Source organism: Pinus tabuliformis, chromosome 2_2 (assembly GCF_031772625.1).
Source record: "Pinus tabuliformis cultivar Carrire ecotype Pingquan chromosome 2_2, CPIR1, whole genome shotgun sequence".
NCBI lineage: Eukaryota > Viridiplantae > Streptophyta > Pinopsida > Pinales > Pinaceae > Pinus > Pinus tabuliformis.
The window spans coordinates 136,549,503-136,563,025 of NC_142300.1; positions in this window are offsets into that span (position 1 = coordinate 136,549,503).

Genomic DNA, 13,523 nt, shown 5'->3' on the forward strand with positions numbered 1-13,523 from the left:
TCCAAGGAATGGAAAAACAATTTCTATCTGGGAGGATAGAATAATGGGGAAAACCCCCTTAAATCAACAACAAAATTTAAGAGAACTTCAAAGATGGATGGAAGAGAAAAGTTTTTACACTCTATTTTCTATTTCGGATTGGGATTAGAATAACTGGGTAAGATGGAAAAAGCTGGCTACACCACCAAGACTTAAAAGTAAGTGGGAAATTTTAAAAGTCCATTTGGTAGGGGGTGCGCCCATCAACAAAGAAGAGTAGGATGACTTTGTTTGGGACCCAAATGGAGGGGATTACACAGTGAAATCAGGGTACAAACTCCTCCAAAAACTTCAGAATCAAAATGATTGGAGTCTTTGGAAGGCAGCTTGGAATTCAGAGAGTCTGCCGAAAATAATAGTCTTCACCTAGACCCTTCTCAAAGGTAAAATTATTACCTCTGAAAATTAAAAAAAAAAGGAATACAAGGGCCCTCAAAATGTTTCATGTGTCAAAAGGAGGAAGAAACAATCCAACACCTTTTCATAAACTGTATGGTGGCGAGAGAGTGCTGGAAACATGTAACAAGTCCTTTGGAAATAAACATAAATTCAACAATTCAGTTGACAACTCTCCATAAAAACTGGGATAAAAGCTACCCATTTATAAAGAAAAAAAAGGCAACAATAAATAAGATATGGAAATGTCTCCCTTCAATCTTGTGTTGGCAAATTTGGTTAGCCCGAAACAAATGCATTTTCAAAGAACAAAGGCCAAATCTAGGCAAGAACCTAGCAAAAACTTGGAGCCCAGTTGTAGAGATAATAAGTGCAAATGGAATCTCAAAAATGGACTAGAACAATTTACAACAAGAAGAGAAAGACTAGAACAACAAAGCAATGTTAGAAAACAAAGCAAAAACATAAGCTATAGCAAAAAACAAAGGACTTCACACAAACAAGAATTGGAAATTAAGATTGGAGGATAAATAATTTGCAAAATGGATAAAAGAACAGAAGAGACACATTCTTTTTTTTGATGGAGCTGCAAAAAAAAAACCCAGGTAAAGCAGGGGTAGGCGGAGTTATACTAGATCCAAATGGAAAAAAACTAATAACCTATGAATGGAGCCTTGGAGAAATGACAAACAACAGGGCTGAAGCATACAACCTCCTCCTAGGCACAAAATTTTTAATAAAAAATGCAATCAAGGACTCTATAATAATAGGGGACTCAGCTATCATAATAGCTGCTTTGGATGCCAAAAGGGACTTCAAAATCACAGCCATCAACAAAATCTATGAAAGGATCAGAACAAGTTTTGAAAGTATGGGAAAAATAACCATAAAGCATGTCCTGATAAACCAAAATAAGGATGATGATAGCCATGCCAACAAAGAAATTGATAGACCAGTTGGGATTGTCAAAGAGAATAATGAAGTCTATGAGGAAAGTATACCATGACCCCCTCACCCAGCGTGAGGATCGAGAAAGAAGATTTAGATCCGAAGAATATCATAAGAAATACTTCAGGGGGGGGGGAGAAATAAAAAATAAGAATCAAAACATCAATTCAAGAAGGAGACTATATGAGGAAAATAGAGAATATATGTCAGCTAGGGTCCTCAAATGTAATCAACCGTGCTCAGATCGCACGATTCCCACAATCCTAAAACAGCTATGCTATATGATGAATCAAGATCTCAATTGTCCTCCTCTCTTGGGCAAAGAAGGAATTAGTCATGTCATTCACGAACACCTGGATTGTAATGGTATTGCAAGTAACAGTCAGTCTCCACGTACACCTGCACAGGCTTCCAGGCGACCTGAGACAGTTTGGCAACCAACAACAGCAGGTCTCTCCTAATCAGAGACCAATAAACTAGGAACAAAATTCAAAAAAAACTAAAGAAATGCCAGAAAGTAAGAGTAAGGAGATAGATGAAGAAACGTCGCACAGGAATAGTTGGATCACGGTGATCAACGGTCGAGGATTGACTTTAGTTGTAGTGGAAGAGGATCATGGAGAAGACGTCATTGCCATCGATGGTGGCAGATCTATGGTCTTCGGGCGCAAACTTGCTCGAGATTTAGTCAAAGAGAAAAGGCGGGATTATAAGCAGGGATGGTATTTTGGGTTGAGTTTTAGTGGTAAGTGGTTTCAGGAGGGAACCACCCAATTCCACTCACCGTTGGACATGTAGCAAGCGGGGGGTGTGAGAATACTGATTTATTGGGTAGGTATTCTCCGCGCAATTTTCCCACTCGAAATCCCTGTTAGCCATTGGATCTACGTGAGTGGATCGACGGTGGTGGTGTGACATGCAAGTTAATGGATTGGCGATCAGCAGTGTCCATCAGATCTGACAGAGGAAAATCTATGGTGGAGATTGTGCCTATTAAAAGTAAGCATTGAAAGTTGCGCCAATGCTTTGGAAAATCGAAAATTTTTATTGCCCATGCGTTTATGTTTCCCTCTTTTTGAGGATAGAGGTTTATGGTTAAGTCCGCTATATTAAGTGTGGGTTTGGTTACCATGTGAGGCTTAGGGAGTTCATGTCAAATTTTGGAAAGTTATAGAACCATGACACCGGCACTCTAGTTCTAGAAGTTTATAGAAACAGGGCTGTAAAAGTAGTTGCAGGGACTGTGCTCCCATTTTGCACATTACTTTTGTTCCAACTCTCATCTGATTGTACAAGGAACTAGCTTCCTTTCTCTTTTTTTTCTTTTTTTTTTGCAATATATAAAAAGTAAACGATTGTGTTAAAAAAAGAAGAAAAAAGTATGTTACAATCAATTACGCTATTTGTACTTGTATGCTTTATTGTGTCTTAGATCTCTTATGCGGGCATTCAAACACTGTGAGTAGTGGGACCGAGCCTGAGGTGCAATCGATTCAAAGTATTCAAGAAAGGAGGACATTGTATCATCAAAATAAGGTAGGATATCTTCCTCTTTTCATTTCGATTGTAACTTAGGAAAGAGTCTAGTAGATTTTCATGTAGGTTTCTAGTCCCACTCATTGGGCTAGAGGGATCATCTCTATTTGTAAAGAGGATTTCCTAGACAACAACTGCCACCATGAATGTTTCCACTCTTGGTTATAAAAGAAGAAGGTGTCAGAGTGAGACAAGAATGAAATGCTCAAGTAGTGAAACAAAATCAGCCCAAGATTGACAAATTATAAAAAGAGGTACAAACAAGTCTTAGCAAAAATAAAAAGAGATATGCCATAAGAGGGATCAGTAAGATAACGCCTAATCAGATAAACAATGAACAATAACATGGCAGAATTTAATTTCAAAGTAGTTCACAATAGGTCATTGACATGGAAAGGAACAAGTAAACACAAATTCACAACATACATGCAACCACTATGTACCAATCTATAACATATTGTGTATATGAAAGCACATATACAAATATAGTGAAGTATCAGACAACTAATAAAACCACCATAAGAAAACACAGGAATCAGTGCCAAAGATAAATAACATCTTATAAATGTCGCTGCAACTTCAAATACATATCATGCAATTGGTCAAAACCCAATAGTGGAACATGGGTTGCTCATACCATTGCCCAATTCCAAAACCCTAGCCCCACTGCAAATCCACTCTACTAGTTGCCAAGAGCTGAGTGGCTCTAGTTCTCAAGCATAAATAAACTATCTCCCTAGCCCAAACTCAAGCCCAAAGTCTTGTTCAACTGAGGCATGAGGTCACATTTATAGAGGTTAGGTGATCGTTCACCTACCGTGACCTTTTACCTTCCCTCATGCCCTTTCAGCTACCCTCATGACTCTTCAATTTCTTGACTCCTCTGTCATGCCTACCGCCTAGTACAGGCTTAATTGATCTCAGATTAACTGCTGATATCATATGAGAACATTTACATAATGATGAAAGAGAAGAGGAATATGTAGAGGGTTCTTGTAAACCCTAGAGCACTTATCGCCAAGGCAGTTGCCAGAGTACAAGACCAAATTGTGTGGTTCATTACCTACATGGAATGACCATTTGTTTACTATGACATCTGCCATCATGGTTGACATAGTGCATCAGCTAGCTATGTGGAGTCATCTTGTTTACTAGTTGAAATTACCATTCTCCTATACCCTGAAAGAAAATAACAATATTTATACACATTGATGATCAAAGAACCATACCATAAATGTAAAAATAGATAAATAAACAATAATAATCACGAAGAACCAAAATCAACTTTGGACCCCTGGATAGTCCTTTCTCGTGCTATGGTGTTGTCAGAGCGAGTGGATTTGCAGGGTCTTCCTGGACTTCCATGGATATGTTTCTATTTATGGCTTGCTAGTATCCATAGGGCAAGTGTTAAGTGTGGTTTCCTTGCCCTAACTTGCATAGGCATCTTTGATTCAAGGAGCGGCACAAATATAGATTTCCTTAGGAGACCATGAAGGGATAGCCCACTCCACCAAGCCGTAATTTCTTCGATGGTATCTATATTCCATGTATTTCTTTATGAATTTAATCATCTTAAATCCAAACCCTAATTCTATGATGCAGTCCTGATGAGCGACTGAACAAGGTTGTGGTGCTTTCGCTACATGAATGATGATTTTCTTGTTGAAACCCTAATATCTCGGCTCCTAGAAAGAAAACATTTCTCTCTCCTTGCAAACATTCCATGAAGTATAATAGGTATCGAATGAAGCTTCATTTTTTTGTTTCAAAACAAACTATCCATCCTACAACACATATGATAGTTGATTAATAATCGCTGTGGAGATAATAAAACAAAAGAACTAAAAAGTAATACGAACAATAATATGCAGGGATGTATGGCCTTAAGATATTATCATTTGGATGGGTTGGACTTTCATAGTCCTCCATATTGGCTTTAATCGTTGCTTTTATTGCTTCTTCAAAATGCCCTTTTCCCCTTAAGATGGAGTCAACATTAATGGTCATGGGAGGTAATGTTCCTCATGCTTCCATTTCCTCACATCACGAAGAAGATACCTTTGATGAGTGAAGAGTTAAATACATTCTATCCTTAGGTTGTGATTCTGGCTAAGAAGTCACACGATCACAAAATCAGAGAGGCCGCATTGCCTAGAGGTTGACTTGAGGTGCAAATCAATGACTTGGGTGGAGATGCGACTCACTGGGGGTCACACAGTCGTAAATCTGAGGGGTTGCATTGCTTGAAGTTTGACTTGGGGTGAAATTTAGTGACCTGGTGACTTGGGAGAGGTCACAGAGTGGCATTGAGAGAAGTATCACTTTCTGGCTTCATGTTGGAATGTGACTCAACTGTTATAAAATTATATATTACAGAGCAATGGAACACATAAAATATTGCCGAAATATAAACACATAAAATTAATAAAACAAGACATACACAGATATAAGTGGTTCACCCAATTTGGGCTACGTTCACGGAGAAACAACCATCCCTTCCTTTTATATTATCCAACAAATTGAAGAGATACAACCTACAGGAGATCCGCTGTAATTCCCTCTTCGCTCTAGCGAGGGGTTATCTTCTAGGGCAAAAAACCCTAAATTAAACATAAATTCTACCGTCAGATCTCTGCCTAATGAACAACCCAGATTGACTATGAAATTACAACATTTTACAAGGCAATTTTATATCTATTTTTAGCTATGGGGGTGTTGCCCTCGATCCCCCTGCTAGGGGGGGATCCCAAAGGTCGCAACCGCCCCCCTTAGATCCCCCTGCAGTGAATATTTTACGGGCGTCGTTGCCACCCCATTACGAAATAGGGTCCAATGCGACGATACCTTTGAATATAGAAGATAATCAGGCTCCACATCCAACATCAAAGACTTCAGTGGATTTTCGACTTACCAGGGGTCACAGGGTTGCATACATCCAAGTTGCATCTTTCTGGCATTTGTTCGAGGCTCCGAAATTGTGATTCTACAACTTGGAGAGGTCGCATAGTCATAGATTTTCATCTGTGAGCATCATCCCATGCAACTTCGTGAATTGTCCAACTACTATGATGGTTAAGTCATAATTTTAATCTGCCATGGTGACACTATTATCAAAGCGTGATGCATTCCTTTGCTAGCCCTTTTTTCTTCATGCATTGTCATGTGTCTTGCAATCAATAATGGTCATAAACATTTGGTGTTATTAGTCCATCATTTCCAACATGCACATTCTATTGACAACCAAATATATGTAGTCACATGACTCCCTTGAGCCGAAAATGATGCACCTCTATCATTTGATGCCATATGTTGAGCGTGGCCTCTCTAAGAATTTAGATTCTTTTCCCCATGGTTGAAACTATGCAACATATTGGGGTTCTGTACATCGCATGGGATCAAGCTTTTCTTGTCCAATCCAAAAAATGGTTATAAATTTGCTCCTTTAACCAGGCAGCTGCGCCCACTTTTGGCTAGCTCTCAACATGAAAGGAGTGTCGCAAGCATAGGCTAATGGTTCTCCATCACTAGATTTATCTAATATGAAACCATTCTAATGCAGCACCTATGTTATTATTTGCATTAAGGGCAACAAAACATAACATGCTACCCATAAATAAAAGGCCTCACTCTTGGTGCTCATATTCTTGATGTTTGGTTTAATGTGATCCTTTATTACAATATCCACGATAACTTTGTTCAAATCTTGGTGTGACCTGTATCAATCAAGTGTCGATCCTTCCTATTTCCATTTATGCCATTGTGCACAGTCTACACGGGGGGCTGGTCAATGCGATGGCATCACACTAGATTTAGGAGGCCCCATAATAGAAATGATGTCCTTAGGACAAGACTGTTTATGCTACCGTTAATAATATATTGCATGCATATAGGGATTATGACCCATTGAGTGTGAAATAGAATGTGTTTTCTTTATTTGATGTGAAACCCAACAACCTTCTCCTAGTCTCCTTAGGACCATGATACATGGGTTTTCCACATCGTTTTTAAAGTATGAGCTTCTTAGTTGTCTTAATGTGTTGCGTTCCAAATCAGACCATAGCTTGTTGCATGGTGAGAATGTTAGCACGACCTTTATCGATTTGGGTTGCGCCATTATCGCTGCCCTGAGCGCAATGGCCATCACCCAATGCTAAAACCTCATGTGCTCCTTCCATCCTAGTCACATAGATGACTCCTTCACATTCGATGTGTTCATTCGGATATATGCTCGAATAATTTTGCTTTAAGTTTATAAGTCCCAACATATCTACAATAACGAGCATTAGGGTCACATATTAAAAGGTTATTTCCTTTTAGTTTATAGCCATCACACATATGGTAGATTTAGTCTTTTGATTGTGTCCAATGCGTGCTTTCATTTGCCCATGCCATTCATAAAGAATGTGCTTTCTCCCTCTTGTGGTCACACTCTATCGCCTTTCTGATATACCTAGGAGTAATTCTTGTCGTGAATGACATAGAACTTTCTTCCTTCTTTCACCAAAGTGCATACCATTTCGCCTTAATTGAATGTCCATTATGCATGCCTAGTCCATTTTAATTGGTATATGTATTGAATTTGCATGCTTTTACGAGGTTCATGTGAAAGAATTTAAACATCCCTCACCCCTTCATCTAAGTGATGTAGCATGAGGGCATTAATTTAACATAAGCATTTCCTCATTTGATATGCATCCAATCTACCTTCCTTTGATATCCTGAAGAGAAGATGAAACAAAACCTATTAGTTTACAAAAATGATGTACTCATGTATATATTTTGCATGTGAAAGCATGGAACTTAAATAAAATGAGTAAAAATAAATAAAAACAATTCACTAAAGGAACAAGAATCACAACATTCCAAATCAAAGTGTTACAAATTTCATGGTTTGAGAAAATCATGCTTCAATCTGGAAATCAATTTCAAATTTAGGCATTTCCGGGAGGCACTAATTTTAAGTGACTTTAATATTATGTGTTGCTTATAGTGGTGATGTACTTATAGAGTAACTTTCTAGAAGTAATCCTTAACATGCATCCTCGATCTGCAATCACCTGAGCCTAGTGCTACAAGGATGCAAACGAAAGTTAAAACCATCCCAAACCCTAATGTGCATGCTGGGGATGGGGAACCAGTTGTGAATCTAGGGAAACATGACATACAATGATTATTACCATAATGGCAAACAACGTCGATGAAAATTCCCCCCTCCCCCCCTGCACAGGTATATGAATTGGGTTAGATTATGAAGACAATCTAGGGTTCCTCCCAAACCCTAATATGCTCAACCACAAGGAAAGTTGGTTTAAGATCATGTCCACTTACACCCAGGTGCCTCCACTAATCAATTGTCGGGTATATGTTTTGAAGTCATTGGGCTCCCATTGTTCCTTCAAGCAACACACCCTCAAGCCCTAATGCAATCATAAGGATTATAACTAAGATAAAGTATGATGCATGGATGCACCATATGAAACATAATAGGGTGCATCAACAAGGTTTTCCAGGAAGGGTCATGGGGACAGTAACCAGTTGAAGGACTTATCGAAGCCCTAGTAGCCTAGGGCAAGCAGTGGGGTATCCAAAATTCTGCATATGCCCAAAAATTTGGGTGGTTTTGTAGTGGCTACAACAATTGGCGAGCCACTGGTAGAATCCAACATCTCTGCCAACATCCCTGTAGTAATATGAGTCTGGATAATCATGCAAGGGAATATTGAATAGTTTCTAGGGGAACCTCTTGCATTGCCTCAACCTTTGTAGATATGCCTTCCCTTTGTGTCTCATCTAGGTCTTGCTAGTCGGTAAACAACCAATTAGAATTTCATGCATGTCGATAGTTGATGATGATGCAAAGAATGAGGTAGAGGGATTATTGTATTCATAATTTTAAAAGTAAGTTTTGGTGTTGCTCCACTGTCAGTGAGCCTGGATAGTAGCCCGGTGGAGTCACTCCAAGAAATCACAAATATTGTTGCGCTGCCAGCGAGCCTGGTCAGTACCCTTGCGGATTCGTTGCATTAGCTCTCTATGCAAGAAGCATTTATCGATCATTTACCCTTAATTTAATTTCATTATCTTTTTATGTGTGCATTTTCACTTATTACTGAGCGTTCATTGGAATAGGGAAGATGAGGGATCTCGACTTGTTTTACAAGCAAGAGAGGTTGTTTCTTATTTGATGTAAACTAAGAGATATTCGGATTTAGATTTTCCCTCATGCGAAGCTCCCACATCTCATCTCCAGTTAACAAGTGAACAATGAAAGATAATCCTTGAAACACTCAAGACAACATTGAGCACAAGGTGCAACTTATGGGTATACGCCATTCAAACTGATTAGGGTTCCCCACGAGCAATTTGTTCTTATCTTCCTTGTTAATAAATTAGACTTGTAGGAGAGACAACTAGGAGGAAACTTTTGTGATTGGTTCTAAGAGAAGCTACCCATTGGCATAACCATCACAACTTCACACAATCATCAGTGCTAGGGTTTTAATTGTTGGGTTAAGTGACCATGGAAACTCTTCTAGGGTTTCAACATGTGCGAAGAGGTGAAAGAAATCACTTTAAGGTTTGAGCATGCACAAAAGGTGTGTGAAATCTATTCATAGTACCAAAGGATTGAAAGCTTCAGGCTCTTGAAGGCTCATGTAGGTGGCATGAAACATAGAGGGGATTTCTAGGCTGGGTCAAAGGTAAATGTATTCCAAGCAAGAAGAAAGATGTAATGCAGAAGACAGGGATTTATATGCAATGTAATGCTATGTGCAGAAGAAATCAACTAATTGTAATTAAAATACCAATGCAATGCATATGCAAAGATTTCATGAATTCCATGCAACAATGAGAAAATGCAATGACATGAGTGCAAAAGAAAAATGCAGAAAAATAAACTACCTACAGTAAGGAATGGAAGAAGTGTGTTGCTAAGGCAAGGCAGATAATCCTTGAGGGAGTTTGAGACCACATTGTCTCGAGTCTCCATGGCAAGGAAATTCCGTATGCTATGTTGAAAGAATTGTATCAAAACAACAGTGACGAAAGGAAATTGGCATTGAAGGAAAAACTTCAAAAAATAAAAATGGAGAAAGGCGAGACTATTCCAAAATACTTGACCAAGTTCACTTAGTGTCATGATGAACTTGGAAGTGTCAGAATCACAATTGTCCAGGATGATATGGTGAGTCTTTTTCTTCTAAGTCTCCCAAAGAGTTTGCATAGTTATTGGGACTCTGTCAATGGTCGAGAGAAGCTTCCATATTGGGAACGATTGTGGTTGGATTTGATGTAGGAGGAGATCAGGAGGAACACCAGGGATGGCTCTTCATCAAAGATTGATGATGAAGATAATTGTGCCTTAGTGATTAAGGCGAAGAAGGGGAAATGGAAAGCTTCCCATTCGAAATCAAATTCTTATCATGGAGGTAAGAATAAAGACATGACAAAAGTTAAGTGCTTTCATTGTCATGAGCTGGGCCATTTTGCTATAAATTGTCCACTCAAGAAGTCCAAGAAGAAGTCCTCAGGAGGAGTTGTAGGTGCGGATTTCGTCTCCCAATTCAAATTGGACTTTCACCTCATTGCATGCATGTTGTCATCAATGATGGGAATTTTACGGTACTTAGACAGTGGAGCTTCATTCCACATGATTGGTGATAAGGAGTTATTCAGTGACCTGGAGGAGAAAGATCTCTAGATGCACATCGAGATGGGTGATGAAGGGAAGTATAGTGCTAATGGATTGGGCACGGCTAATTTTTAGAGGGAGCATGGGGCTCTGCTCACCTTGAAGAATGTTGTGTATGTGCCCAGGCTGAAGAAGAACTCAGTATTTGTTGTCATGCTTGAGGATAGAGGCTATGATGCGATCTTCTCGAAAGGAAAGGAGTTCCATCGACACATATCCATGAGTCAAGTAAAGAAGATAAGGATACAGGTGAAGAATATCTATAAGCTAGAGGTCGAGGAGTGTGTTGCCTTGATTACAAAAGCCAAAAGGGTGCAGAGCTGAGACGTTGGTGAGTTGTGGCACAAGCGATTGGGCACTTTCATCACAGGGCTTTGAAGATATTACAAGAGATCTCTATCAGTCTTCCTAAAGGTACGCTTCAGCAAGTTGATACATGCAAGGGGTGTACTTTGGGAAAATACACCAAGTCATTCTTTCATGACAGAGAAAGTCAAGCAGAGGCTATTCTAGTGTGAGGCCATTCATATGCGTGTGGACCATTCTTACATCATCCACGGGAAAACACAGGGATTATGTTATATTTTTTGATGACTTTTCTCATAAATGATGGATATTTTTCATGTAGAAGGAGGATCAAAATTTCACAAAGTTTTGTGAATTTAAAGCATTGGTTGAGAAAGAGTTAGGCAAGAAGGTTAAATATCTACGGAGTGATAATGATGGTGAGTATGTATCAAATGAGTTTAAGAAATTCTGTGCAATGAAAGGGATTAAACGGGAGTTGAGGACACCCCATAACCCTCAGTAGATGGGGTGGCCAAGAGGAAGAATAGAAGCATAGTAGGGGCAATGAGGGCGATGGTGCATGATCAGAGCCTACCACTACACTTGTGGGCTAAGGCATGAACACAATGATTTATGTTTAGAACCATAACCCACATTGGATACTTGGGATGAAGACACCAGAGGAGGCTTATTCTAGTAAGAGGCTAGATGTTGGTCACTTCAAGATTTTTGGGTCATTGGTATATTTCCATGTGACTAAAGATGCACGAATGAAGCTTGATCCAACAACGTAGTTGGGGATATTTGTGGGGTACATTGATACAACTCACAACTATCGGGTGTACTTTCAAACTAACATGATGATAGTGGTTCATAGGGATGTCAGATTTGATGAGGAGAAGGCCATGCGAGTTTCCCTTGAGAGGGAGCTATAACTACATGTGGTTAATTAAATTTTGGTTCCTAAGGTTGAGGAGCCTCAGATTGATGTGGAGCAACCACATGTAGAGTATCCAAGAGTGGAGACATCCACTCAGGCATAGTCTTTCGAAGATGGAAGAAAGCACACCAGATAGGCTTAAAGATTGTTGGATGATGCATGGGAGAGTGTGGGAGAACCCACTTCTCAGCGCAGGTAGAGGAGGTCACATAAGAGGTACACTAAATAAATGGATCTTATAGGCGAATGTGTTATGATAAAGCCATCTTACTTTAAGGAAATAATGCATTAGTCAGTTTGGATTGATGTCATGGTGGAGGAGTATGACTCCATAGTTCATAACAGTGTTTGGGATGTGGTCTCGAGACTGGAGGACAAGTCAGTGGTGAGCTCCCATTGGCTTTACAAGGCAAATCAAGCTGCAGATGATAGTGTGGAGAAGCATAAGGCTATATTTTTGGCCCATGGATTTTCACAAGTAGAGGGGATTGACTATGATGAGACCTTTGCTCCTGTTGCAAGGTACTCGTCGATCAGATCTATATTGGCACTATCAGCACAAATGGGTTGGAAAATACATTAGATGGATGTGAAGGAAACCTTCCTTAATGGCACAATTGAGGAAGATGCATACATAGAGCAACCAGAAGGTTTTGAAACCTTCGACCGTGAGTCACATGTGTGTCGGTTCAACATAGCATTGTATGGGCTGAAGCAAGCACCTCATTCTTGGTACAACATGATAGATAGCTACTTCACCAGGTTGGGCTTCATGAAGAGTGAAGCAGATGTGAACTTGTACCACATAGTGGTGAAAGGTAAATTTTTGATCATTGTACTTTATGTTCATGATCTCATATTGATAGGCGATGATCATCAGATCAAATATTGTAAGGAAGACCTTGCAAGAGAGTTTGAGATGATGGACTTGGGGCTCATGCATTACTTTCTAGGCATGGAAGTATGGCAGGGTGATGGGGAGTTGTTTGTGTCTTAAGGCAAGGATGCCAAAGAGATACTTAAGATGTTTCACATGGAGAGCTACAAGCCTATGGAGACTCCTTTAGAAGGTAACTGGAGGAAGGGGGATGCTACTTCAGGGGAAGTAGTGGAAGCTACTATTTACAGGTAGATTTTGGGTTCACTCATGTACATGGTGAACACACGATCATATATGTGCTATGAAGTTAACCAACTTAGTAAAGTGATGGTTAGGCCTACCAAGCTATATTGTAAGGCAAAAACGCATGTGTTGAGATGCCTCAGGGGCACTTCTCAGTATGGATTATGGTACAAAAAGATAGAGGGAGTGAAGCTTCAAGGCTTCACCGATGCAGACTGGGTAGGGAGTCCATACAACCGAAAGATCACATCAGGAGGGATCTTCAGTATTGGGTCAGCGACAATTTCTTGATACAGCAGGAAATAGATATCTGTTGCACTCAATTCGGTAGAGGCAGGGTACATGGCTGCGATTTAGGCAACATGTGAGGCCATCTGGATGAGGAACATCCTAGTTGGTTTGTTTGGTCAATAGATGGATCCAACTGTGATTTACTGTGATAGTCAAAGTTGTATCAAGCTCCTTGAAAATATAGTTTTTCATGATTGGTCCAATCATATTGATATATGAAATCATCATCTCAAAGATTATGTATTGAGGCGGATTATGTTGTTATA